General features: G+C 46.4%; 17 non-coding genes across 17 annotated transcripts; all 17 read left to right on the top strand.

Annotated features, from left to right (window-relative positions):
* The first annotated feature begins 305 nt into the window (after positions 1–305).
* Positions 306–496, top strand: LOC142282063 (U2 spliceosomal RNA). The gene has a single exon (XR_012744042.1). It is a non-coding gene; the product is annotated as a U2 spliceosomal RNA (small nuclear RNA).
* Positions 497–1,883: 1,387 nt separating this feature from the next.
* Positions 1,884–2,074, top strand: LOC142282062 (U2 spliceosomal RNA). Its single transcript, XR_012744041.1, has one exon. It is a non-coding gene; the product is annotated as a U2 spliceosomal RNA (small nuclear RNA).
* Positions 2,075–3,460: 1,386 nt separating this feature from the next.
* LOC142282061 (U2 spliceosomal RNA) lies at positions 3,461–3,651 on the top strand. The gene has a single exon (XR_012744040.1). It is a non-coding gene; the product is annotated as a U2 spliceosomal RNA (small nuclear RNA).
* Positions 3,652–5,037: 1,386 nt separating this feature from the next.
* On the top strand, positions 5,038–5,227 carry LOC142282064 (U2 spliceosomal RNA). The gene has a single exon (XR_012744043.1). It is a non-coding gene; the product is annotated as a U2 spliceosomal RNA (small nuclear RNA).
* Positions 5,228–6,615: 1,388 nt separating this feature from the next.
* Positions 6,616–6,806, top strand: LOC142282060 (U2 spliceosomal RNA). Its single transcript, XR_012744039.1, has one exon. It is a non-coding gene; the product is annotated as a U2 spliceosomal RNA (small nuclear RNA).
* Positions 6,807–8,193: 1,387 nt separating this feature from the next.
* Positions 8,194–8,384, top strand: LOC142282059 (U2 spliceosomal RNA). Its single transcript, XR_012744038.1, has one exon. It is a non-coding gene; the product is annotated as a U2 spliceosomal RNA (small nuclear RNA).
* A 1,387-nt stretch (positions 8,385–9,771) lies between these two features.
* LOC142282058 (U2 spliceosomal RNA) lies at positions 9,772–9,962 on the top strand. The gene has a single exon (XR_012744037.1). It is a non-coding gene; the product is annotated as a U2 spliceosomal RNA (small nuclear RNA).
* A 1,387-nt stretch (positions 9,963–11,349) lies between these two features.
* LOC142282057 (U2 spliceosomal RNA) lies at positions 11,350–11,540 on the top strand. The gene has a single exon (XR_012744036.1). It is a non-coding gene; the product is annotated as a U2 spliceosomal RNA (small nuclear RNA).
* A 1,387-nt stretch (positions 11,541–12,927) lies between these two features.
* On the top strand, positions 12,928–13,118 carry LOC142282056 (U2 spliceosomal RNA). The gene has a single exon (XR_012744035.1). It is a non-coding gene; the product is annotated as a U2 spliceosomal RNA (small nuclear RNA).
* A 1,387-nt stretch (positions 13,119–14,505) lies between these two features.
* LOC142282055 (U2 spliceosomal RNA) lies at positions 14,506–14,696 on the top strand. The gene has a single exon (XR_012744034.1). It is a non-coding gene; the product is annotated as a U2 spliceosomal RNA (small nuclear RNA).
* A 1,387-nt stretch (positions 14,697–16,083) lies between these two features.
* Positions 16,084–16,279, top strand: LOC142282067 (U2 spliceosomal RNA). Its single transcript, XR_012744046.1, has one exon. It is a non-coding gene; the product is annotated as a U2 spliceosomal RNA (small nuclear RNA).
* A 686-nt stretch (positions 16,280–16,965) lies between these two features.
* LOC142282066 (U2 spliceosomal RNA) lies at positions 16,966–17,158 on the top strand. Its single transcript, XR_012744045.1, has one exon. It is a non-coding gene; the product is annotated as a U2 spliceosomal RNA (small nuclear RNA).
* A 1,387-nt stretch (positions 17,159–18,545) lies between these two features.
* On the top strand, positions 18,546–18,736 carry LOC142282071 (U2 spliceosomal RNA). Its single transcript, XR_012744049.1, has one exon. It is a non-coding gene; the product is annotated as a U2 spliceosomal RNA (small nuclear RNA).
* A 1,387-nt stretch (positions 18,737–20,123) lies between these two features.
* Positions 20,124–20,314, top strand: LOC142282070 (U2 spliceosomal RNA). The gene has a single exon (XR_012744048.1). It is a non-coding gene; the product is annotated as a U2 spliceosomal RNA (small nuclear RNA).
* A 1,387-nt stretch (positions 20,315–21,701) lies between these two features.
* Positions 21,702–21,892, top strand: LOC142282069 (U2 spliceosomal RNA). The gene has a single exon (XR_012744047.1). It is a non-coding gene; the product is annotated as a U2 spliceosomal RNA (small nuclear RNA).
* A 1,388-nt stretch (positions 21,893–23,280) lies between these two features.
* Positions 23,281–23,471, top strand: LOC142282065 (U2 spliceosomal RNA). Its single transcript, XR_012744044.1, has one exon. It is a non-coding gene; the product is annotated as a U2 spliceosomal RNA (small nuclear RNA).
* A 1,387-nt stretch (positions 23,472–24,858) lies between these two features.
* LOC142282054 (U2 spliceosomal RNA) lies at positions 24,859–25,049 on the top strand. The gene has a single exon (XR_012744033.1). It is a non-coding gene; the product is annotated as a U2 spliceosomal RNA (small nuclear RNA).
* The last annotated feature ends 782 nt before the right edge of the window (positions 25,050–25,831 follow it).

Below are 25,831 nucleotides of genomic sequence, written 5' to 3'. Positions count from 1 at the left end.
GCAGTGACGGAAAGTCAGGCAACCTGTCCTGTCCGTCTTTTTGTATCGTGAATTGGAAAGACTGCAAGGGGGAGGGGAGTTGCTTGCGCCCTAAAGGAGGAGTTATTCAGATTCATTGCAGTGGGCGGCGGCTGCAAAACGCACCATTCTTCTTGTTTTGGCTCTGCAAAGCAGCCTTTTCAAGGGTTGGCTTGGGTGACAAAATGTCTTGTGTAGGCGTGGGTTTGTCTCCCTCTCGCTCTCTCTCCCTAAGATGTGTCCGGCATAGGCCAGGGTGCCACTCGAGGCCCAAACCAATTCTGGTTATCGCTTCTCGGCCTTTTGGCTAAGATCAAGTGTAGTATCTGTTCTTATCAGTTTAATATCTGATACGTCCCCTATCTGGGGACCATATATTAAATGGATTTTTAGAACAGGGAGATGGAAAAAGAGCTTGCTCTGTCCACTCCACGCATTGACCTGGTATTGCAGTACCTCCAGGAACGGTGCACCCCTTCTTAACCCAGTTTCCAAAAGCAGAACTCAATTCACCTGATTCATATTAGCCCGATTTAATGAATTGGAAGAAAGCATACGTCTTCATATGCACCTCAATTTGGCCCATTCACTTTTCACACTTCCTCCTTTTGTTTTTTATCTTTCACACTTTTGACTTTCTTTATTCATCCAAATAGCAAACTCATCACCACTCAACCTGACCAACTCGGCTATGTCCCCGTGCTGCAGTTCTCTGTCTTATCTAGATCATTTGCAATTGAATGGAATAGATCCCTTTTGGACAAAGTGGATTCACCTGCTGCTGCAGTGACCACAGGTGTGATAACATCTAGAATTGGCATCTGGTGCGATCTCTCCGCTTCCACTCCAAAGAAAGTTACCTGTTTATTCCTATCATGCATTGGTTTTTGGGGTTTTCTTTGAGTAATGATGATCTCTTTAGTAGTCTGTTGGCGCCCTCTCCTGGAGGAATAGTTTGCTTGCTCTTGGACATTCTAAAAGAGAGGTCATGATAGACATTGAGCTTCTGAGCTCAATTGGGGAAAGTCATGGGTGATGAATGTTTGCAACCTACTGCGAAGCCTCATACCGCAATATAAGGAACGTCAAATACTAAGAAAGGGCGGCCTATGAAAGAATTACTACTTTCAATAAGTACACTTAAACGGCTAATTGGGAATAGAAAAACTGTAAAAAGCCCTCTGAGAAAGCCCCCCTCTAACCTTTGATAGTAAGCTTTTCTGTAGTCTGCCTGTTGATGTATTTTCCGTTTGAACTGTGCACAACATGAAGAGACGGAACACTGGCGGCTTGTCACAATGCCCCCCGATGACATCACAATAGCGCTGCTGCCTAGAAAACAAGCTGCGCAGAAGAAGTTGTTCTTTGGGTGGGAGGGTGGGCTAGTGGAAGGAGGGGGCAATCTCTTTTTTTCCCGGGTGGTAGGGGGATGACAGGAGAAGGGAAGCGGGTGGTGAGAAAGGTACAGAGGGCAGGGTTTGGGGGCTGGGAAGGAAAGGGAAAAGATTAGGGTTTGGGGATGATGAAAGGGCTTTCTACGGGTAAGGATGGCAAAGGGTGGCAGTGACGGAAAGTCAGGCAACCTGTCCTGTCCGTCTTTTTGTATCGTGAATTGGAAAGACTGCAAGGGGGAGGGGAGTTGCTTGCGCCCTAAAGGAGGAGTTATTCAGATTCATTGCAGTGGGCGGCGGCTGCAAAACGCACCATTCTTCTTGTTTTGGCTCTGCAAAGCAGCCTTTTCAAGGGTTGGCTTGGGTGACAAAATGTCTTGTGTAGGCGTGGGTTTGTCTCCCTCTCGCTCTCTCTCCCTAAGATGTGTCCGGCATAGGCCAGGGTGCCACTCGAGGCCCAAACCAATTCTGGTTATCGCTTCTCGGCCTTTTGGCTAAGATCAAGTGTAGTATCTGTTCTTATCAGTTTAATATCTGATACGTCCCCTATCTGGGGACCATATATTAAATGGATTTTTAGAACAGGGAGATGGAAAAAGAGCTTGCTCTGTCCACTCCACGCATTGACCTGGTATTGCAGTACCTCCAGGAACGGTGCACCCCTTCTTAACCCAGTTTCCAAAAGCAGAACTCAATTCACCTGATTCATATTAGCCCGATTTAATGAATTGGAAGAAAGCATACGTCTTCATATGCACCTCAATTTGGCCCATTCACTTTTCACACTTCCTCCTTTTGTTTTTTATCTTTCACACTTTTGACTTTCTTTATTCATCCAAATAGCAAACTCATCACCACTCAACCTGACCAACTCGGCTATGTCCCCGTGCTGCAGTTCTCTGTCTTATCTAGATCATTTGCAATTGAATGGAATAGATCCCTTTTGGACAAAGTGGATTCACCTGCTGCTGCAGTGACCACAGGTGTGATAACATCTAGAATTGGCATCTGGTGCGATCTCTCCGCTTCCACTCCAAAGAAAGTTACCTGTTTATTCCTATCATGCATTGGTTTTTGGGGTTTTCTTTGAGTAATGATGATCTCTTTAGTAGTCTGTTGGCGCCCTCTCCTGGAGGAATAGTTTGCTTGCTCTTGGACATTCTAAAAGAGAGGTCATGATAGACATTGAGCTTCTGAGCTCAATTGGGGAAAGTCATGGGTGATGAATGTTTGCAACCTACTGCGAAGCCTCATACCGCAATATAAGGAACGTCAAATACTAAGAAAGGGCGGCCTATGAAAGAATTACTACTTTCAATAAGTACACTTAAACGGCTAATTGGGAATAGAAAAACTGTAAAAAGCCCTCTGAGAAAGCCCCCTCTAACCTTTGATAGTAAGCTTTTCTGTAGTCTGCCTGTTGATGTATTTTCCGTTTGAACTGTGCACAACATGAAGAGACGGAACACTGGCGGCTTGTCACAATGCCCCCCGATGACATCACAATAGCGCTGCTGCCTAGAAAACAAGCTGCGCAGAAGAAGTTGTTCTTTGGGTGGGAGGGTGGGCTAGTGGAAGGAGGGGGCAATCTCTTTTTTTCCCGGGTGGTAGGGGGATGACAGGAGAAGGGAAGCGGGTGGTGAGAAAGGTACAGAGGGCAGGGTTTGGGGGCTGGGAAGGAAAGGGAAAAGATTAGGGTTTGGGGATGATGAAAGGGCTTTCTACGGGTAAGGATGGCAAAGGGTGGCAGTGACGGAAAGTCAGGCAACCTGTCCTGTCCGTCTTTTTGTATCGTGAATTGGAAAGACTGCAAGGGGGAGGGGAGTTGCTTGCGCCCTAAAGGAGGAGTTATTCAGATTCATTGCAGTGGGCGGCGGCTGCAAAACGCACCATTCTTCTTGTTTTGGCTCTGCAAAGCAGCCTTTTCAAGGGTTGGCTTGGGTGACAAAATGTCTTGTGTAGGCGTGGGTTTGTCTCCCTCTCGCTCTCTCTCCCTAAGATGTGTCCGGCATAGGCCAGGGTGCCACTCGAGGCCCAAACCAATTCTGGTTATCGCTTCTCGGCCTTTTGGCTAAGATCAAGTGTAGTATCTGTTCTTATCAGTTTAATATCTGATACGTCCCCTATCTGGGGACCATATATTAAATGGATTTTTAGAACAGGGAGATGGAAAAAGAGCTTGCTCTGTCCACTCCACGCATTGACCTGGTATTGCAGTACCTCCAGGAACGGTGCACCCCTTCTTAACCCAGTTTCCAAAAGCAGAACTCAATTCACCTGATTCATATTAGCCCGATTTAATGAATTGGAAGAAAGCATACGTCTTCATATGCACCTCAATTTGGCCCATTCACTTTTCACACTTCCTCCTTTTGTTTTTTATCTTTCACACTTTTGACTTTCTTTATTCATCCAAATAGCAAACTCATCACCACTCAACCTGACCAACTCGGCTATGTCCCCGTGCTGCAGTTCTCTGTCTTATCTAGATCATTTGCAATTGAATGGAATAGATCCCTTTTGGACAAAGTGGATTCACCTGCTGCTGCAGTGACCACAGGTGTGATAACATCTAGAATTGGCATCTGGTGCGATCTCTCCGCTTCCACTCCAAAGAAAGTTACCTGTTTATTCCTATCATGCATTGGTTTTTGGGGTTTTCTTTGAGTAATGATGATCTCTTTAGTAGTCTGTTGGCGCCCTCTCCTGGAGGAATAGTTTGCTTGCTCTTGGACATTCTAAAAGAGAGGTCATGATAGACATTGAGCTTCTGAGCTCAATTGGGGAAAGTCATGGGTGATGAATGTTTGCAACCTACTGCGAAGCCTCATACCGCAATATAAGGAACGTCAAATACTAAGAAAGGGCGGCCTATGAAAGAATTACTACTTTCAATAAGTACACTTAAACGGCTAATTGGGAATAGAAAAACTGTAAAAAGCCCTCTGAGAAAGCCCCCCTCTAACCTTTGATAGTAAGCTTTTCTGTAGTCTGCCTGTTGATGTATTTTCCGTTTGAACTGTGCACAACATGAAGAGACGGAACACTGGCGGCTTGTCACAATGCCCCCCGATGACATCACAATAGCGCTGCTGCCTAGAAAACAAGCTGCGCAGAAGAAGTTGTTCTTTGGGTGGGAGGGTGGGCTAGTGGAAGGAGGGGGCAATCTCTTTTTTTCCCGGGTGGTAGGGGGATGACAGGAGAAGGGAAGCGGGTGGTGAGAAAGGTACAGAGGGCAGGGTTTGGGGGCTGGGAAGGAAAGGAAAAGATTAGGGTTTGGGGATGATGAAAGGGCTTTCTACGGGTAAGGATGGCAAAGGGTGGCAGTGACGGAAAGTCAGGCAACCTGTCCTGTCCGTCTTTTTGTATCGTGAATTGGAAAGACTGCAAGGGGGAGGGGAGTTGCTTGCGCCCTAAAGGAGGAGTTATTCAGATTCATTGCAGTGGGCGGCGGCTGCAAAACGCACCATTCTTCTTGTTTTGGCTCTGCAAAGCAGCCTTTTCAAGGGTTGGCTTGGGTGACAAAATGTCTTGTGTAGGCGTGGGTTTGTCTCCCTCTCGCTCTCTCTCCCTAAGATGTGTCCGGCATAGGCCAGGGTGCCACTCGAGGCCCAAACCAATTCTGGTTATCGCTTCTCGGCTTTTGGCTAAGATCAAGTGTAGTATCTGTTCTTATCAGTTTAATATCTGATACGTCCCCTATCTGGGGACCATATATTAAATGGATTTTTAGAACAGGGAGATGGAAAAAGAGCTTGCTCTGTCCACTCCACGCATTGACCTGGTATTGCAGTACCTCCAGGAACGGTGCACCCCTTCTTAACCCAGTTTCCAAAAGCAGAACTCAATTCACCTGATTCATATTAGCCCGATTTAATGAATTGGAAGAAAGCATACGTCTTCATATGCACCTCAATTTGGCCCATTCACTTTTCACACTTCCTCCTTTTGTTTTTTATCTTTCACACTTTTGACTTTCTTTATTCATCCAAATAGCAAACTCATCACCACTCAACCTGACCAACTCGGCTATGTCCCCGTGCTGCAGTTCTCTGTCTTATCTAGATCATTTGCAATTGAATGGAATAGATCCCTTTTGGACAAAGTGGATTCACCTGCTGCTGCAGTGACCACAGGTGTGATAACATCTAGAATTGGCATCTGGTGCGATCTCTCCGCTTCCACTCCAAAGAAAGTTACCTGTTTATTCCTATCATGCATTGGTTTTTGGGGTTTTCTTTGAGTAATGATGATCTCTTTAGTAGTCTGTTGGCGCCCTCTCCTGGAGGAATAGTTTGCTTGCTCTTGGACATTCTAAAAGAGAGGTCATGATAGACATTGAGCTTCTGAGCTCAATTGGGGAAAGTCATGGGTGATGAATGTTTGCAACCTACTGCGAAGCCTCATACCGCAATATAAGGAACGTCAAATACTAAGAAAGGGCGGCCTATGAAAGAATTACTACTTTCAATAAGTACACTTAAACGGCTAATTGGGAATAGAAAAACTGTAAAAAGCCCTCTGAGAAAGCCCCCCTCTAACCTTTGATAGTAAGCTTTTCTGTAGTCTGCCTGTTGATGTATTTTCCGTTTGAACTGTGCACAACATGAAGAGACGGAACACTGGCGGCTTGTCACAATGCCCCCCGATGACATCACAATAGCGCTGCTGCCTAGAAAACAAGCTGCGCAGAAGAAGTTGTTCTTTGGGTGGGAGGGTGGGCTAGTGGAAGGAGGGGGCAATCTCTTTTTTTCCCGGGTGGTAGGGGGATGACAGGAGAAGGGAAGCGGGGTGGTGAGAAAGGTACAGAGGGCAGGGTTTGGGGGCTGGGAAGGAAAGGGAAAAGATTAGGGTTTGGGGATGATGAAAGGGCTTTCTACGGGTAAGGATGGCAAAGGGTGGCAGTGACGGAAAGTCAGGCAACCTGTCCTGTCCGTCTTTTTGTATCGTGAATTGGAAAGACTGCAAGGGGGAGGGGAGTTGCTTGCGCCCTAAAGGAGGAGTTATTCAGATTCATTGCAGTGGGCGGCGGCTGCAAAACGCACCATTCTTCTTGTTTTGGCTCTGCAAAGCAGCCTTTTCAAGGGTTGGCTTGGGTGACAAAATGTCTTGTGTAGGCGTGGGTTTGTCTCCCTCTCGCTCTCTCTCCCTAAGATGTGTCCGGCATAGGCCAGGGTGCCACTCGAGGCCCAAACCAATTCTGGTTATCGCTTCTCGGCCTTTTGGCTAAGATCAAGTGTAGTATCTGTTCTTATCAGTTTAATATCTGATACGTCCCCTATCTGGGGACCATATATTAAATGGATTTTTAGAACAGGGAGATGGAAAAAGAGCTTGCTCTGTCCACTCCACGCATTGACCTGGTATTGCAGTACCTCCAGGAACGGTGCACCCCTTCTTAACCCAGTTTCCAAAAGCAGAACTCAATTCACCTGATTCATATTAGCCCGATTTAATGAATTGGAAGAAAGCATACGTCTTCATATGCACCTCAATTTGGCCCATTCACTTTTCACACTTCCTCCTTTTGTTTTTTATCTTTCACACTTTTGACTTTCTTTATTCATCCAAATAGCAAACTCATCACCACTCAACCTGACCAACTCGGCTATGTCCCCGTGCTGCAGTTCTCTGTCTTATCTAGATCATTTGCAATTGAATGGAATAGATCCCTTTTGGACAAAGTGGATTCACCTGCTGCTGCAGTGACCACAGGTGTGATAACATCTAGAATTGGCATCTGGTGCGATCTCTCCGCTTCCACTCCAAAGAAAGTTACCTGTTTATTCCTATCATGCATTGGTTTTTGGGGTTTTCTTTGAGTAATGATGATCTCTTTAGTAGTCTGTTGGCGCCCTCTCCTGGAGGAATAGTTTGCTTGCTCTTGGACATTCTAAAAGAGAGGTCATGATAGACATTGAGCTTCTGAGCTCAATTGGGGAAAGTCATGGGTGATGAATGTTTGCAACCTACTGCGAAGCCTCATACCGCAATATAAGGAACGTCAAATACTAAGAAAGGGCGGCCTATGAAAGAATTACTACTTTCAATAAGTACACTTAAACGGCTAATTGGGAATAGAAAAACTGTAAAAAGCCCTCTGAGAAAGCCCCCCTCTAACCTTTGATAGTAAGCTTTTCTGTAGTCTGCCTGTTGATGTATTTTCCGTTTGAACTGTGCACAACATGAAGAGACGGAACACTGGCGGCTTGTCACAATGCCCCCCGATGACATCACAATAGCGCTGCTGCCTAGAAAACAAGCTGCGCAGAAGAAGTTGTTCTTTGGGTGGGAGGGTGGGCTAGTGGAAGGAGGGGGCAATCTCTTTTTTTCCCGGGTGGTAGGGGGATGACAGGAGAAGGGAAGCGGGTGGTGAGAAAGGTACAGAGGGCAGGGTTTGGGGGCTGGGAAGGAAAGGGAAAAGATTAGGGTTTGGGGATGATGAAAGGGCTTTCTACGGGTAAGGATGGCAAAGGGTGGCAGTGACGGAAAGTCAGGCAACCTGTCCTGTCCGTCTTTTTGTATCGTGAATTGGAAAGACTGCAAGGGGGAGGGGAGTTGCTTGCGCCCTAAAGGAGGAGTTATTCAGATTCATTGCAGTGGGCGGCGGCTGCAAAACGCACCATTCTTCTTGTTTTGGCTCTGCAAAGCAGCCTTTTCAAGGGTTGGCTTGGGTGACAAAATGTCTTGTGTAGGCGTGGGTTTGTCTCCCTCTCGCTCTCTCTCCCTAAGATGTGTCCGGCATAGGCCAGGGTGCCACTCGAGGCCCAAACCAATTCTGGTTATCGCTTCTCGGCCTTTTGGCTAAGATCAAGTGTAGTATCTGTTCTTATCAGTTTAATATCTGATACGTCCCCTATCTGGGGACCATATATTAAATGGATTTTTAGAACAGGGAGATGGAAAAAGAGCTTGCTCTGTCCACTCCACGCATTGACCTGGTATTGCAGTACCTCCAGGAACGGTGCACCCCTTCTTAACCCAGTTTCCAAAAGCAGAACTCAATTCACCTGATTCATATTAGCCCGATTTAATGAATTGGAAGAAAGCATACGTCTTCATATGCACCTCAATTTGGCCCATTCACTTTTCACACTTCCTCCTTTTGTTTTTTATCTTTCACACTTTTGACTTTCTTTATTCATCCAAATAGCAAACTCATCACCACTCAACCTGACCAACTCGGCTATGTCCCCGTGCTGCAGTTCTCTGTCTTATCTAGATCATTTGCAATTGAATGGAATAGATCCCTTTTGGACAAAGTGGATTCACCTGCTGCTGCAGTGACCACAGGTGTGATAACATCTAGAATTGGCATCTGGTGCGATCTCTCCGCTTCCACTCCAAAGAAAGTTACCTGTTTATTCCTATCATGCATTGGTTTTTGGGGTTTTCTTTGAGTAATGATGATCTCTTTAGTAGTCTGTTGGCGCCCTCTCCTGGAGGAATAGTTTGCTTGCTCTTGGACATTCTAAAAGAGAGGTCATGATAGACATTGAGCTTCTGAGCTCAATTGGGGAAAGTCATGGGTGATGAATGTTTGCAACCTACTGCGAAGCCTCATACCGCAATATAAGGAACGTCAAATACTAAGAAAGGGCGGCCTATGAAAGAATTACTACTTTCAATAAGTACACTTAAACGGCTAATTGGGAATAGAAAAACTGTAAAAAGCCCTCTGAGAAAGCCCCCCTCTAACCTTTGATAGTAAGCTTTTCTGTAGTCTGCCTGTTGATGTATTTTCCGTTTGAACTGTGCACAACATGAAGAGACGGAACACTGGCGGCTTGTCACAATGCCCCCCGATGACATCACAATAGCGCTGCTGCCTAGAAAACAAGCTGCGCAGAAGAAGTTGTTCTTTGGGTGGGAGGGTGGGCTAGTGGAAGGAGGGGGCAATCTCTTTTTTTCCCGGGTGGTAGGGGGATGACAGGAGAAGGGAAGCGGGTGGTGAGAAAGGTACAGAGGGCAGGGTTTGGGGGCTGGGAAGGAAAGGGAAAAGATTAGGGTTTGGGGATGATGAAAGGGCTTTCTACGGGTAAGGATGGCAAAGGGTGGCAGTGACGGAAAGTCAGGCAACCTGTCCTGTCCGTCTTTTTGTATCGTGAATTGGAAAGACTGCAAGGGGGAGGGGAGTTGCTTGCGCCCTAAAGGAGGAGTTATTCAGATTCATTGCAGTGGGCGGCGGCTGCAAAACGCACCATTCTTCTTGTTTTGGCTCTGCAAAGCAGCCTTTTCAAGGGTTGGCTTGGGTGACAAAATGTCTTGTGTAGGCGTGGGTTTGTCTCCCTCTCGCTCTCTCTCCCTAAGATGTGTCCGGCATAGGCCAGGGTGCCACTCGAGGCCCAAACCAATTCTGGTTATCGCTTCTCGGCCTTTTGGCTAAGATCAAGTGTAGTATCTGTTCTTATCAGTTTAATATCTGATACGTCCCCTATCTGGGGACCATATATTAAATGGATTTTTAGAACAGGGAGATGGAAAAAGAGCTTGCTCTGTCCACTCCACGCATTGACCTGGTATTGCAGTACCTCCAGGAACGGTGCACCCCTTCTTAACCCAGTTTCCAAAAGCAGAACTCAATTCACCTGATTCATATTAGCCCGATTTAATGAATTGGAAGAAAGCATACGTCTTCATATGCACCTCAATTTGGCCCATTCACTTTTCACACTTCCTCCTTTTGTTTTTTATCTTTCACACTTTTGACTTTCTTTATTCATCCAAATAGCAAACTCATCACCACTCAACCTGACCAACTCGGCTATGTCCCCGTGCTGCAGTTCTCTGTCTTATCTAGATCATTTGCAATTGAATGGAATAGATCCCTTTTGGACAAAGTGGATTCACCTGCTGCTGCAGTGACCACAGGTGTGATAACATCTAGAATTGGCATCTGGTGCGATCTCTCCGCTTCCACTCCAAAGAAAGTTACCTGTTTATTCCTATCATGCATTGGTTTTTGGGGTTTTCTTTGAGTAATGATGATCTCTTTAGTAGTCTGTTGGCGCCCTCTCCTGGAGGAATAGTTTGCTTGCTCTTGGACATTCTAAAAGAGAGGTCATGATAGACATTGAGCTTCTGAGCTCAATTGGGGAAAGTCATGGGTGATGAATGTTTGCAACCTACTGCGAAGCCTCATACCGCAATATAAGGAACGTCAAATACTAAGAAAGGGCGGCCTATGAAAGAATTACTACTTTCAATAAGTACACTTAAACGGCTAATTGGGAATAGAAAAACTGTAAAAAGCCCTCTGAGAAAGCCCCCCTCTAACCTTTGATAGTAAGCTTTTCTGTAGTCTGCCTGTTGATGTATTTTCCGTTTGAACTGTGCACAACATGAAGAGACGGAACACTGGCGGCTTGTCACAATGCCCCCCGATGACATCACAATAGCGCTGCTGCCTAGAAAACAAGCTGCGCAGAAGAAGTTGTTCTTTGGGTGGGAGGGTGGGCTAGTGGAAGGAGGGGGCAATCTCTTTTTTTCCCGGGTGGTAGGGGGATGACAGGAGAAGGGAAGCGGGTGGTGAGAAAGGTACAGAGGGCAGGGTTTGGGGGCTGGGAAGGAAAGGGAAAAGATTAGGGTTTGGGGATGATGAAAGGGCTTTCTACGGGTAAGGATGGCAAAGGGTGGCAGTGACGGAAAGTCAGGCAACCTGTCCTGTCCGTCTTTTTGTATCGTGAATTGGAAAGACTGCAAGGGGGAGGGGAGTTGCTTGCGCCCTAAAGGAGGAGTTATTCAGATTCATTGCAGTGGGCGGCGGCTGCAAAACGCACCATTCTTCTTGTTTTGGCTCTGCAAAGCAGCCTTTTCAAGGGTTGGCTTGGGTGACAAAATGTCTTGTGTAGGCGTGGGTTTGTCTCCCTCTCGCTCTCTCTCCCTAAGATGTGTCCGGCATAGGCCAGGGTGCCACTCGAGGCCCAAACCAATTCTGGTTATCGCTTCTCGGCCTTTTGGCTAAGATCAAGTGTAGTATCTGTTCTTATCAGTTTAATATCTGATACGTCCCCTATCTGGGGACCATATATTAAATGGATTTTTAGAACAGGGAGATGGAAAAAGAGCTTGCTCTGTCCACTCCACGCATTGACCTGGTATTGCAGTACCTCCAGGAACGGTGCACCCCTTCTTAACCCAGTTTCCAAAAGCAGAACTCAATTCACCTGATTCATATTAGCCCGATTTAATGAATTGGAAGAAAGCATACGTCTTCATATGCACCTCAATTTGGCCCATTCACTTTTCACACTTCCTCCTTTTGTTTTTTATCTTTCACACTTTTGACTTTCTTTATTCATCCAAATAGCAAACTCATCACCACTCAACCTGACCAACTCGGCTATGTCCCCGTGCTGCAGTTCTCTGTCTTATCTAGATCATTTGCAATTGAATGGAATAGATCCCTTTTGGACAAAGTGGATTCACCTGCTGCTGCAGTGACCACAGGTGTGATAACATCTAGAATTGGCATCTGGTGCGATCTCTCCGCTTCCACTCCAAAGAAAGTTACCTGTTTATTCCTATCATGCATTGGTTTTTGGGGTTTTCTTTGAGTAATGATGATCTCTTTAGTAGTCTGTTGGCGCCCTCTCCTGGAGGAATAGTTTGCTTGCTCTTGGACATTCTAAAAGAGAGGTCATGATAGACATTGAGCTTCTGAGCTCAATTGGGGAAAGTCATGGGTGATGAATGTTTGCAACCTACTGCGAAGCCTCATACCGCAATATAAGGAACGTCAAATACTAAGAAAGGGCGGCCTATGAAAGAATTACTACTTTCAATAAGTACACTTAAACGGCTAATTGGGAATAGAAAAACTGTAAAAAGCCCTCTGAGAAAGCCCCCCTCTAACCTTTGATAGTAAGCTTTTCTGTAGTCTGCCTGTTGATGTATTTTCCGTTTGAACTGTGCACAACATGAAGAGACGGAACACTGGCGGCTTGTCACAATGCCCCCCGATGACATCACAATAGCGCTGCTGCCTAGAAAACAAGCTGCGCAGAAGAAGTTGTTCTTTGGGTGGGAGGGTGGGCTAGTGGAAGGAGGGGGCAATCTCTTTTTTTCCCGGGTGGTAGGGGGATGACAGGAGAAGGGAAGCGGGTGGTGAGAAAGGTACAGAGGGCAGGGTTTGGGGGCTGGGAAGGAAAGGGAAAAGATTAGGGTTTGGGGATGATGAAAGGGCTTTCTACGGGTAAGGATGGCAAAGGGTGGCAGTGACGGAAAGTCAGGCAACCTGTCCTGTCCGTCTTTTTGTATCGTGAATTGGAAAGACTGCAAGGGGGAGGGGAGTTGCTTGCGCCCTAAAGGAGGAGTTATTCAGATTCATTGCAGTGGGCGGCGGCTGCAAAACGCACCATTCTTCTTGTTTTGGCTCTGCAAAGCAGCCTTTTCAAGGGTTGGCTTGGGTGACAAAATGTCTTGTGTAGGCGTGGGTTTGTCTCCCTCTCGCTCTCTCTCCCTAAGATGTGTCCGGCATAGGCCAGGGTGCCACTCGAGGCCCAAACCAATTCTGGTTATCGCTTCTCGGCCTTTTGGCTAAGATCAAGTGTAGTATCTGTTCTTATCAGTTTAATATCTGATACGTCCCCTATCTGGGGACCATATATTAAATGGATTTTTAGAACAGGGAGATGGAAAAAGAGCTTGCTCTGTCCACTCCACGCATTGACCTGGTATTGCAGTACCTCCAGGAACGGTGCACCCCTTCTTAACCCAGTTTCCAAAAGCAGAACTCAATTCACCTGATTCATATTAGCCCGATTTAATGAATTGGAAGAAAGCATACGTCTTCATATGCACCTCAATTTGGCCCATTCACTTTTCACACTTCCTCCTTTTGTTTTTTATCTTTCACACTTTTGACTTTCTTTATTCATCCAAATAGCAAACTCATCACCACTCAACCTGACCAACTCGGCTATGTCCCCGTGCTGCAGTTCTCTGTCTTATCTAGATCATTTGCAATTGAATGGAATAGATCCCTTTTGGACAAAGTGGATTCACCTGCTGCTGCAGTGACCACAGGTGTGATAACATCTAGAATTGGCATCTGGTGCGATCTCTCCGCTTCCACTCCAAAGAAAGTTACCTGTTTATTCCTATCATGCATTGGTTTTTGGGGTTTTCTTTGAGTAATGATGATCTCTTTAGTAGTCTGTTGGCGCCCTCTCCTGGAGGAATAGTTTGCTTGCTCTTGGACATTCTAAAAGAGAGGTCATGATAGACATTGAGCTTCTGAGCTCAATTGGGGAAAGTCATGGGTGATGAATGTTTGCAACCTACTGCGAAGCCTCATACCGCAATATAAGGAACGTCAAATACTAAGAAAGGGCGGCCTATGAAAGAATTACTACTTTCAATAAGTACACTTAAACGGCTAATTGGGAATAGAAAAACTGTAAAAAGCCCTCTGAGAAAGCCCCCCTCTAACCTTTGATAGTAAGCTTTTCTGTAGTCTGCCTGTTGATGTATTTTCCGTTTGAACTGTGCACAACATGAAGAGACGGAACACTGGCGGCTTGTCACAATGCCCCCCGATGACATCACAATAGCGCTGCTGCCTAGAAAACAAGCTGCGCAGAAGAAGTTGTTCTTTGGGTGGGAGGGTGGGCTAGTGGAAGGAGGGGGCAATCTCTTTTTTTCCCGGGTGGTAGGGGGATGACAGGAGAAGGGAAGCGGGTGGTGAGAAAGGTACAGAGGGCAGGGTTTGGGGGCTGGGAAGGAAAGGGAAAAGATTAGGGTTTGGGGATGATGAAAGGGCTTTCTACGGGTAAGGATGGCAAAGGGTGGCAGTGACGGAAAGTCAGGCAACCTGTCCTGTCCGTCTTTTTGTATCGTGAATTGGAAAGACTGCAAGGGGGAGGGGAGTTGCTTGCGCCCTAAAGGAGGAGTTATTCAGATTCATTGCAGTGGGCGGCGGCTGCAAAACGCACCATTCTTCTTGTTTTGGCTCTGCAAAGCAGCCTTTTCAAGGGTTGGCTTGGGTGACAAAATGTCTTGTGTAGGCGTGGGTTTGTCTCCCTCTCGCTCTCTCTCCCTAAGATGTGTCCGGCATAGGCCAGGGTGCCACTCGAGGCCCAAACCAATTCTGGTTATCGCTTCTCGGCCTTTTGGCTAAGATCAAGTGTAGTATCTGTTCTTATCAGTTTAATATCTGATACGTCCCCTATCTGGGGACCATATATTAAATGGATTTTTAGAACAGGGAGATGGAAAAAGAGCTTGCTCTGTCCACTCCACGCATTGACCTGGTATTGCAGTACCTCCAGGAACGGTGCACCCCTTCTTAACCCAGTTTCCAAAAGCAGAACTCAATTCACCTGATTCATATTAGCCCGATTTAATGAATTGGAAGAAAGCATACGTCTTCATATGCACCTCAATTTGGCCCATTCACTTTTCACACTTCCTCCTTTTGTTTTTTATCTTTCACACTTTTGACTTTCTTTATTCATCCAAATAGCAAACTCATCACCACTCAACCTGACCAACTCGGCTATGTCCCCGTGCTGCAGTTCTCTGTCTTATCTAGATCATTTGCAATTGAATGGAATAGATCCCTTTTGGACAAAGTGGATTCACCTGCTGCTGCAGTGACCACAGGTGTGATAACATCTAGAATTGGCATCTGGTGCGATCTCTCCGCTTCCACTCCAAAGAAAGTTACCTGTTTATTCCTATCATGCATTGGTTTTTGGGGTTTTCTTTGAGTAATGATGATCTCTTTAGTAGTCTGTTGGCGCCCTCTCCTGGAGGAATAGTTTGCTTGCTCTTGGACATTCTAAAAGAGAGGTCATGATAGACATTGAGCTTCTGAGCTCAATTGGGGAAAGTCATGGGTGATGAATGTTTGCAACCTACTGCGAAGCCTCATACCGCAATATAAGGAACGTCAAATACTAAGAAAGGGCGGCCTATGAAAGAATTACTACTTTCAATAAGTACACTTAAACGGCTAATTGGGAATAGAAAAACTGTAAAAAGCCCTCTGAGAAAGCCCCCCTCTAACCTTTGATAGTAAGCTTTTCTGTAGTCTGCCTGTTGATGTATTTTCCGTTTGAACTGTGCACAACATGAAGAGACGGAACACTGGCGGCTTGTCACAATGCCCCCCGATGACATCACAATAGCGCTGCTGCCTAGAAAACAAGCTGCGCAGAAGAAGTTGTTCTTTGGGTGGGAGGGTGGGCTAGTGGAAGGAGGGGGCAATCTCTTTTTTTCCCGGGTGGTAGGGGGATGACAGGAGAAGGGAAGCGGGTGGTGAGAAAGGTACAGAGGGCAGGGTTTGGGGGCTGGGAAGGAAAGGGAAAAGATTAGGGTTTGGGGATGATGAAAGGGCTTTCTACGGGTAAGGATGGCAAAGGGTGGCAGTGACGGAAAGTCAGGCAACCTGTCCTGTCCGTCTTTTTGTATCGTGAATTGGAAAGACTGCAAGGGGGAGGGGAGTTGCTTGCGCCCTAAAGGAGGAGTTATTCAGATTCATTGCAGTGGGCGGCGGCTGCAAAACGCACCATTCTTCTTGTTTTGGCTCTGCAAAGCAGCCTTTTCAAGGGTTGGCTTGGGTGACAAAATGTCTTGTGTAGGCGTGGGTTTGTCTCCCTCTCGCTCTCTCTCCCTAAGATGTGTCCGGCATAGGCCAGGGTGCCACTCGAGGCCCAAACCAATTCTGGTTATCGCTTCTCGGCCTTTTGGCTAAGATCAAGTGTAGTATCTGTTCGAGGCCCAAACCAATTCTGGTTATCGCTTCTCGGCCTTTTGGCTAAGATCAAGTGTAGTATCTGTGAGGCTCGGCAGATGCAATGCACACTGGAAGGTTGCGCTTGCTAGTACTCTTGATGTATAGTATATTCATCTAGAGGAAAACATGGCCCTACCAGGATCGAGGCTATTAGACTGAGTAAGTGTGGGGGCTATGGTGCAATGTGCCCCAGGACTGACGACCCTGGAGTGAGTCTGAGCTTGCTGGCTTGGGACCCCGGCGAGCCTTGGGCTCTGTAGCACACCGTACCTTGCCCTTTCATACTTTCTGAGCATATTGCTCTATCCCGGCCTTCTGGCTAGGAAGGGAAATTTTTATAATCATGGTCGGAGGTCCGTTCAGCTTTGGGCTGAGAAACCAACACCCGGTTGGAGGTCCGGGTCAGCTTCGGCTGAGAAACCAACACCCGGTTGGAGGTCTGGGTCAGCTTCGGCTGAGAAACCAACACCCGGTTGGAGGTCCGGGTCAGCTTCGGCTGAGAAACCAACACCCGGTTGGAGGTCCGGTTAGCCTTGGGCTGAGAAACCAACACCGGTTGACGGTCCGGGCAGTTTCGGCTGCGAAACCAACAACTAGTAGCTCTCTACTCCACTTGGGTAAGATGCCTGGGTGGACGCTGGGAGCAACGACAAGGCTCAACCAGGCTTCGGCTTGGGGGAGCACCGAAGATCCCTGACCCTTGCTGTGGCCTTCTGGCTCGGAGGGACGGGGTTGATTTTTGGGGACCCTCTCCTCACGGAGGGGTCCACACGAATCCTAGCCTTTGCACTGTTTTTGGTGTGACTTCGGTCATGCATTTTTTGCGGTGCTTTGGAAAGCTTCATTAAATCAAAAATCTGTTCTTATCAGTTTAATATCTGATACGTCCCCTATCTGGGGACCATATATTAAATGGATTTTTAGAACAGGGAGATGGAAAAAGAGCTTGCTCTGTCCACTCCACGCATTGACCTGGTATTGCAGTACCTCCAGGAACGGTGCACCCCTTCTTAACCCAGTTTCCAAAAGCAGAACTCAATTCACCTGATTCATATTAGCCCGATTTAATGAATTGGAAGAAAGCATACGTCTTCATATGCACCTCAATTTGGCCCATTCACTTTTCACACTTCCTCCTTTTGTTTTTTATCTTTCACACTTTTGACTTTCTTTATTCATCCAAATAGCAAACTCATCACCACTCAACCTGACCAACTCGGCTATGTCCCCGTGCTGCAGTTCTCTGTCTTATCTAGATCATTTGCAATTGAATGGAATAGATCCCTTTTGGACAAAGTGGATTCACCTGCTGCTGCAGTGACCACAGGTGTGATAACATCTAGAATTGGCATCTGGTGCGATCTCTCCGCTTCCACTCCAAAGAAAGTTACCTGTTTATTCCTATCATGCATTGGTTTTTGGGGTTTTCTTTGAGTAATGATGATCTCTTTAGTAGTCTGTTGGCGCCCTCTCCTGGAGGAATAGTTTGCTTGCTCTTGGACATTCTAAAAGAGAGGTCATGATAGACATTGAGCTTCTGAGCTCAATTGGGGAAAGTCATGGGTGATGAATGTTTGCAACCTACTGCGAAGCCTCATACCGCAATATAAGGAACGTCAAATACTAAGAAAGGGCGGCCTATGAAAGAATTACTACTTTCAATAAGTACACTTAAACGGCTAATTGGGAATAGAAAAACTGTAAAAAGCCCTCTGAGAAAGCCCCCCTCTAACCTTTGATAGTAAGCTTTTCTGTAGTCTGCCTGTTGATGTATTTTCCGTTTGAACTGTGCACAACATGAAGAGACGGAACACTGGCGGCTTGTCACAATGCCCCCCGATGACATCACAATAGCGCTGCTGCCTAGAAAACAAGCTGCGCAGAAGAAGTTGTTCTTTGGGTGGGAGGGTGGGCTAGTGGAAGGAGGGGGCAATCTCTTTTTTTCCCGGGTGGTAGGGGGATGACAGGAGAAGGGAAGCGGGTGGTGAGAAAGGTACAGAGGGCAGGGTTTGGGGGCTGGGAAGGAAAGGGAAAAGATTAGGGTTTGGGGATGATGAAAGGGCTTTCTACGGGTAAGGATGGCAAAGGGTGGCAGTGACGGAAAGTCAGGCAACCTGTCCTGTCCGTCTTTTTGTATCGTGAATTGGAAAGACTGCAAGGGGGAGGGGAGTTGCTTGCGCCCTAAAGGAGGAGTTATTCAGATTCATTGCAGTGGGCGGCGGCTGCAAAACGCACCATTCTTCTTGTTTTGGCTCTGCAAAGCAGCCTTTTCAAGGGTTGGCTTGGGTGACAAAATGTCTTGTGTAGGCGTGGGTTTGTCTCCCTCTCGCTCTCTCTCCCTAAGATGTGTCCGGCATAGGCCAGGGTGCCACTCGAGGCCCAAACCAATTCTGGTTATCGCTTCTCGGCCTTTTGGCTAAGATCAAGTGTAGTATCTGTTCTTATCAGTTTAATATCTGATACGTCCCCTATCTGGGGACCATATATTAAATGGATTTTTAGAACAGGGAGATGGAAAAAGAGCTTGCTCTGTCCACTCCACGCATTGACCTGGTATTGCAGTACCTCCAGGAACGGTGCACCCCTTCTTAACCCAGTTTCCAAAAGCAGAACTCAATTCACCTGATTCATATTAGCCCGATTTAATGAATTGGAAGAAAGCATACGTCTTCATATGCACCTCAATTTGGCCCATTCACTTTTCACACTTCCTCCTTTTGTTTTTTATCTTTCACACTTTTGACTTTCTTTATTCATCCAAATAGCAAACTCATCACCACTCAACCTGACCAACTCGGCTATGTCCCCGTGCTGCAGTTCTCTGTCTTATCTAGATCATTTGCAATTGAATGGAATAGATCCCTTTTGGACAAAGTGGATTCACCTGCTGCTGCAGTGACCACAGGTGTGATAACATCTAGAATTGGCATCTGGTGCGATCTCTCCGCTTCCACTCCAAAGAAAGTTACCTGTTTATTCCTATCATGCATTGGTTTTTGGGGTTTTCTTTGAGTAATGATGATCTCTTTAGTAGTCTGTTGGCGCCCTCTCCTGGAGGAATAGTTTGCTTGCTCTTGGACATTCTAAAAGAGAGGTCATGATAGACATTGAGCTTCTGAGCTCAATTGGGGAAAGTCATGGGTGATGAATGTTTGCAACCTACTGCGAAGCCTCATACCGCAATATAAGGAACGTCAAATACTAAGAAAGGGCGGCCTATGAAAGAATTACTACTTTCAATAAGTACACTTAAACGGCTAATTGGGAATAGAAAAACTGTAAAAAGCCCTCTGAGAAAGCCCCCCTCTAACCTTTGATAGTAAGCTTTTCTGTAGTCTGCCTGTTGATGTATTTTCCGTTTGAACTGTGCACAACATGAAGAGACGGAACACTGGCGGCTTGTCACAATGCCCCCCGATGACATCACAATAGCGCTGCTGCCTAGAAAACAAGCTGCGCAGAAGAAGTTGTTCTTTGGGTGGGAGGGTGGGCTAGTGGAAGGAGGGGGCAATCTCTTTTTTTCCCGGGTGGTAGGGGGATGACAGGAGAAGGGAAGCGGGTGGTGAGAAAGGTACAGAGGGCAGGGTTTGGGGGCTGGGAAGGAAAGGGAAAAGATTAGGGTTTGGGGATGATGAAAGGGCTTTCTACGGGTAAGGATGGCAAAGGGTGGCAGTGACGGAAAGTCAGGCAACCTGTCCTGTCCGTCTTTTTGTATCGTGAATTGGAAAGACTGCAAGGGGGAGGGGAGTTGCTTGCGCCCTAAAGGAGGAGTTATTCAGATTCATTGCAGTGGGCGGCGGCTGCAAAACGCACCATTCTTCTTGTTTTGGCTCTGCAAAGCAGCCTTTTCAAGGGTTGGCTTGGGTGACAAAATGTCTTGTGTAGGCGTGGGTTTGTCTCCCTCTCGCTCTCTCTCCCTAAGATGTGTCCGGCATAGGCCAGGGTGCCACTCGAGGCCCAAACCAATTCTGGTTATCGCTTCTCGGCCTTTTGGCTAAGATCAAGTGTAGTATCTGTTCTTATCAGTTTAATATCTGATACGTCCCCTATCTGGGGACCATATATTAAATGGATTTTTAGAACAGGGAGATGGAAAAAGAGCTTGCTCTGTCCACTCCACGCATTGACCTGGTATTGCAGTACCTCCAGGAACGGTGCACCCCTTCTTAACCCAGTTTCCAAAAGCAGAACTCAATTCACCTGATTCATATTAGCCCGATTTAATGAATTGGAAGAAAGCATACGTCTTCATATGCACCTCAATTTGGCCCATTCACTTTTCACACTTCCTCCTTTTGTTTTTTATCTTTCACACTTTTGACTTTCTTTATTCATCCAAATAGCAAACTCATCACCACTCAACCTGACCAACTCGGCTATGTCCCCGTGCTGCAGTTCTCTGTCTTATCTAGATCATTTGCAATTGAATGGAATAGATCCCTTTTGGACAAAGTGGATTCACCTGCTGCTGCAGTGACCACAGGTGTGATAACATCTAGAATTGGCATCTGGTGCGATCTCTCCGCTTCCACTCCAAAGAAAGTTACCTGTTTATTCCTATCATGCATTGGTTTTTGGGGTTTTCTTTGAGTAATGATGATCTCTTTAGTAGTCTGTTGGCGCCCTCTCCTGGAGGAATAGTTTGCTTGCTCTTGGACATTCTAAAAGAGAGGTCATGATAGACATTGAGCTTCTGAGCTCAATTGGGGAAAGTCATGGGTGATGAATGTTTGCAACCTACTGCGAAGCCTCATACCGCAATATAAGGAACGTCAAATACTAAGAAAGGGCGGCCTATGAAAGAATTACTACTTTCAATAAGTACACTTAAACGGCTAATTGGGAATAGAAAAACTGTAAAAAGCCCTCTGAGAAAGCCCCCCTCTAACCTTTGATAGTAAGCTTTTCTGTAGTCTGCCTGTTGATGTATTTTCCGTTTGAACTGTGCACAACATGAAGAGACGGAACACTGGCGGCTTGTCACAATGCCCCCCGATGACATCACAATAGCGCTGCTGCCTAGAAAACAAGCTGCGCAGAAGAAGTTGTTCTTTGGGTGGGAGGGTGGGCTAGTGGAAGGAGGGGGCAATCTCTTTTTTTCCCGGGTGGTAGGGGGATGACAGGAGAAGGGAAGCGGGTGGTGAGAAAGGTACAGAGGGCAGGGTTTGGGGGCTGGGAAGGAAAGGGAAAAGATTAGGGTTTGGGGATGATGAAAGGGCTTTCTACGGGTAAGGATGGCAAAGGGTGGCAGTGACGGAAAGTCAGGCAACCTGTCCTGTCCGTCTTTTTGTATCGTGAATTGGAAAGACTGCAAGGGGGAGGGGAGTTGCTTGCGCCCTAAAGGAGGAGTTATTCAGATTCATTGCAGTGGGCGGCGGCTGCAAAACGCACCATTCTTCTTGTTTTGGCTCTGCAAAGCAGCCTTTTCAAGGGTTGGCTTGGGTGACAAAATGTCTTGTGTAGGCGTGGGTTTGTCTCCCTCTCGCTCTCTCTCCCTAAGATGTGTCCGGCATAGGCCAGGGTGCCACTCGAGGCCCAAACCAATTCTGGTTATCGCTTCTCGGCCTTTTGGCTAAGATCAAGTGTAGTATCTGTTCTTATCAGTTTAATATCTGATACGTCCCCTATCTGGGGACCATATATTAAATGGATTTTTAGAACAGGGAGATGGAAAAAGAGCTTGCTCTGTCCACTCCACGCATTGACCTGGTATTGCAGTACCTCCAGGAACGGTGCACCCCTTCTTAACCCAGTTTCCAAAAGCAGAACTCAATTCACCTGATTCATATTAGCCCGATTTAATGAATTGGAAGAAAGCATACGTCTTCATATGCACCTCAATTTGGCCCATTCACTTTTCACACTTCCTCCTTTTGTTTTTTATCTTTCACACTTTTGACTTTCTTTATTCATCCAAATAGCAAACTCATCACCACTCAACCTGACCAACTCGGCTATGTCCCCGTGCTGCAGTTCTCTGTCTTATCTAGATCATTTGCAATTGAATGGAATAGATCCCTTTTGGACAAAGTGGATTCACCTGCTGCTGCAGTGACCACAGGTGTGATAACATCTAGAATTGGCATCTGGTGCGATCTCTCCGCTTCCACTCCAAAGAAAGTTACCTGTTTATTCCTATCATGCATTGGTTTTTGGGGTTTTCTTTGAGTAATGATGATCTCTTTAGTAGTCTGTTGGCGCCCTCTCCTGGAGGAATAGTTTGCTTGCTCTTGGACATTCTAAAAGAGAGGTCATGATAGACATTGAGCTTCTGAGCTCAATTGGGGAAAGTCATGGGTGATGAATGTTTGCAACCTACTGCGAAGCCTCATACCGCAATATAAGGAACGTCAAATACTAAGAAAGGGCGGCCTATGAAAGAATTACTACTTTCAATAAGTACACTTAAACGGCTAATTGGGAATAGAAAAACTGTAAAAAGCCCTCTGAGAAAGCCCCCCTCTAACCTTTGATAGTAAGCTTTTCTGTAGTCTGCCTGTTGATGTATTTTCCGTTTGAACTGTGCACAACATGAAGAGACGGAACACTGGCGGCTTGTCACAATGCCCCCCGATGACATCACAATAGCGCTGCTGCCTAGAAAACAAGCTGCGCAGAAGAAGTTGTTCTTTGGGTGGGAGGGGTGGGCTAGTGGAAGGAGGGGGCAATCTCTTTTTTTCCCGGGTGGTAGGGGGATGACAGGAGAAGGGAAGCGGGTGGTGAGAAAGGTACAGAGGGCAGGGTTTGGGGGCTGGGAAGGAAAGGGAAAAGATTAGGGTTTGGGGATGATGAAAGGGCTTTCTACGGGTAAGGATGGCAAAGGGTGGCAGTGACGGAAAGTCAGGCAACCTGTCCTGTCCGTCTTTTTGTATCGTGAATTGGAAAGACTGCAAGGGGGAGGGGAGTTGCTTGCGCCCTAAAGGAGGAGTTATTCAGATTCATTGCAGTGGGCGGCGGCTGCAAAACGCACCATTCTTCTTGTTTTGGCTCTGCAAAGCAGCCTTTTCAAGGGTTGGCTTGGGTGACAAAATGTCTTGTGTAGGCGTGGGTTTGTCTCCCTCTCGCTCTCTCTCCCTAAGATGTGTCCGGCATAGGCCAGGGTGCCACTCGAGGCCCAAACCAATTCTGGTTATCGCTTCTCGGCCTTTTGGCTAAGATCAAGTGTAGTATCTGTTCTTATCAGTTTAATATCTGATACGTCCCCTATCTGGGGACCATATATTAAATGGATTTTTAGAACAGGGAGATGGAAAAAGAGCTTGCTCTGTCCACTCCACGCATTGACCTGGTATTGCAGTACCTCCAGGAACGGTGCACCCCTTCTTAACCCAGTTTCCAAAAGCAGAACTCAATTCACCTGATTCATATTAGCCCGATTTAATGAATTGGAAGAAAGCATACGTCTTCATATGCACCTCAATTTGGCCCATTCACTTTTCACACTTCCTCCTTTTGTTTTTTATCTTTCACACTTTTGACTTTCTTTATTCATCCAAATAGCAAACTCATCACCACTCAACCTGACCAACTCGGCTATGTCCCCGTGCTGCAGTTCTCTGTCTTATCTAGATCATTTGCAATTGAATGGAATAGATCCCTTTTGGACAAAGTGGATTCACCTGCTGCTGCAGTGACCACAGGTGTGATAACATCTAGAATTGGCATCTGGTGCGATCTCTCCGCTTCCACTCCAAAGAAAGTTACCTGTTTATTCCTATCATGCATTGGTTTTTGGGGTTTTCTTTGAGTAATGATGATCTCTTTAGTAGTCTGTTGGCGCCCTCTCCTGGAGGAATAGTTTGCTTGCTCTTGGACATTCTAAAAGAGAGGTCATGATAGACATTGAGCTTCTGAGCTCAATTGGGGAAAGTCATGGGTGATGAATGTTTGCAACCTACTGCGAAGCCTCATACCGCAATATAAGGAACGTCAAATACTAAGAAAGGGCGGCCTATGAAAGAATTACTACTTTCAATAAGTACACTTAAACGGCTAATTGGGAATAGAAAAACTGTAAAAAGCCCTCTGAGAAAGCCCCCCTCTAACCTTTGATAGTAAGCTTTTCTGTAGTCTGCCTGTTGATGTATTTTCCGTTTGAACTGTGCACAACATGAAGAGACGGAACACTGGCGGCTTGTCACAATGCCCCCCGATGACATCACAATAGCGCTGCTGCCTAGAAAACAAGCTGCGCAGAAGAAGTTGTTCTTTGGGTGGGAGGGTGGGCTAGTGGAAGGAGGGGGCAATCTCTTTTTTTCCCGGGTGGTAGGGGGATGACAGGAGAAGGGAAGCGGGTGGTGAGAAAGGTACAGAGGGCAGGGTTTGGGGGCTGGGAAGGAAAGGGAAAAGATTAGGGTTTGGGGATGATGAAAGGGCTTTCTACGGGTAAGGATGGCAAAGGGTGGCAGTGACGGAAAGTCAGGCAACCTGTCCTGTCCGTCTTTTTGTATCGTGAATTGGAAAGACTGCAAGGGGGAGGGGAGTTGCTTGCGCCCTAAAGGAGGAGTTATTCAGATTCATTGCAGTGGGCGGCGGCTGCAAAACGCACCATTCTTCTTGTTTTGGCTCTGCAAAGCAGCCTTTTCAAGGGTTGGCTTGGGTGACAAAATGTCTTGTGTAGGCGTGGGTTTGTCTCCCTCTCGCTCTCTCTCCCTAAGATGTGTCCGGCATAGGCCAGGGTGCCACTCGAGGCCCAAACCAATTCTGGTTATCGCTTCTCGGCCTTTTGGCTAAGATCAAGTGTAGTATCTGTTCTTATCAGTTTAATATCTGATACGTCCCCTATCTGGGGACCATATATTAAATGGATTTTTAGAACAGGGAGATGGAAAAAGAGCTTGCTCTGTCCACTCCACGCATTGACCTGGTATTGCAGTACCTCCAGGAACGGTGCACCCCTTCTTAACCCAGTTTCCAAAAGCAGAACTCAATTCACCTGATTCATATTAGCCCGATTTAATGAATTGGAAGAAAGCATACGTCTTCATATGCACCTCAATTTGGCCCATTCACTTTTCACACTTCCTCCTTTTGTTTTTTATCTTTCACACTTTTGACTTTCTTTATTCATCCAAATAGCAAACTCATCACCACTCAACCTGACCAACTCGGCTATGTCCCCGTGCTGCAGTTCTCTGTCTTATCTAGATCATTTGCAATTGAATGGAATAGATCCCTTTTGGACAAAGTGGATTCACCTGCTGCTGCAGTGACCACAGGTGTGATAACATCTAGAATTGGCATCTGGTGCGATCTCTCCGCTTCCACTCCAAAGAAAGTTACCTGTTTATTCCTATCATGCATTGGTTTTTGGGGTTTTCTTTGAGTAATGATGATCTCTTTAGTAGTCTGTTGGCGCCCTCTCCTGGAGGAATAGTTTGCTTGCTCTTGGACATTCTAAAAGAGAGGTCATGATAGACATTGAGCTTCTGAGCTCAATTGGGGAAAGTCATGGGTGATGAATGTTTGCAACCTACTGCGAAGCCTCATACCGCAATATAAGGAACGTCAAATACTAAGAAAGGGCGGCCTATGAAAGAATTACTACTTTCAATAAGTACACTTAAACGGCTAATTGGGAATAGAAAAACTGTAAAAAGCCCTCTGAGAAAGCCCCCCTCTAACCTTTGATAGTAAGCTTTTCTGTAGTCTGCCTGTTGATGTATTTTCCGTTTGAACTGTG

The sequence above is a fragment of the Anomaloglossus baeobatrachus genome, unplaced genomic scaffold, assembly GCF_048569485.1.
Source record: "Anomaloglossus baeobatrachus isolate aAnoBae1 unplaced genomic scaffold, aAnoBae1.hap1 Scaffold_4929, whole genome shotgun sequence".
NCBI classification, from domain to species: domain Eukaryota; kingdom Metazoa; phylum Chordata; class Amphibia; order Anura; family Aromobatidae; genus Anomaloglossus; species Anomaloglossus baeobatrachus.
This window is presented reverse-complemented; position numbering and strand designations above follow the sequence as displayed.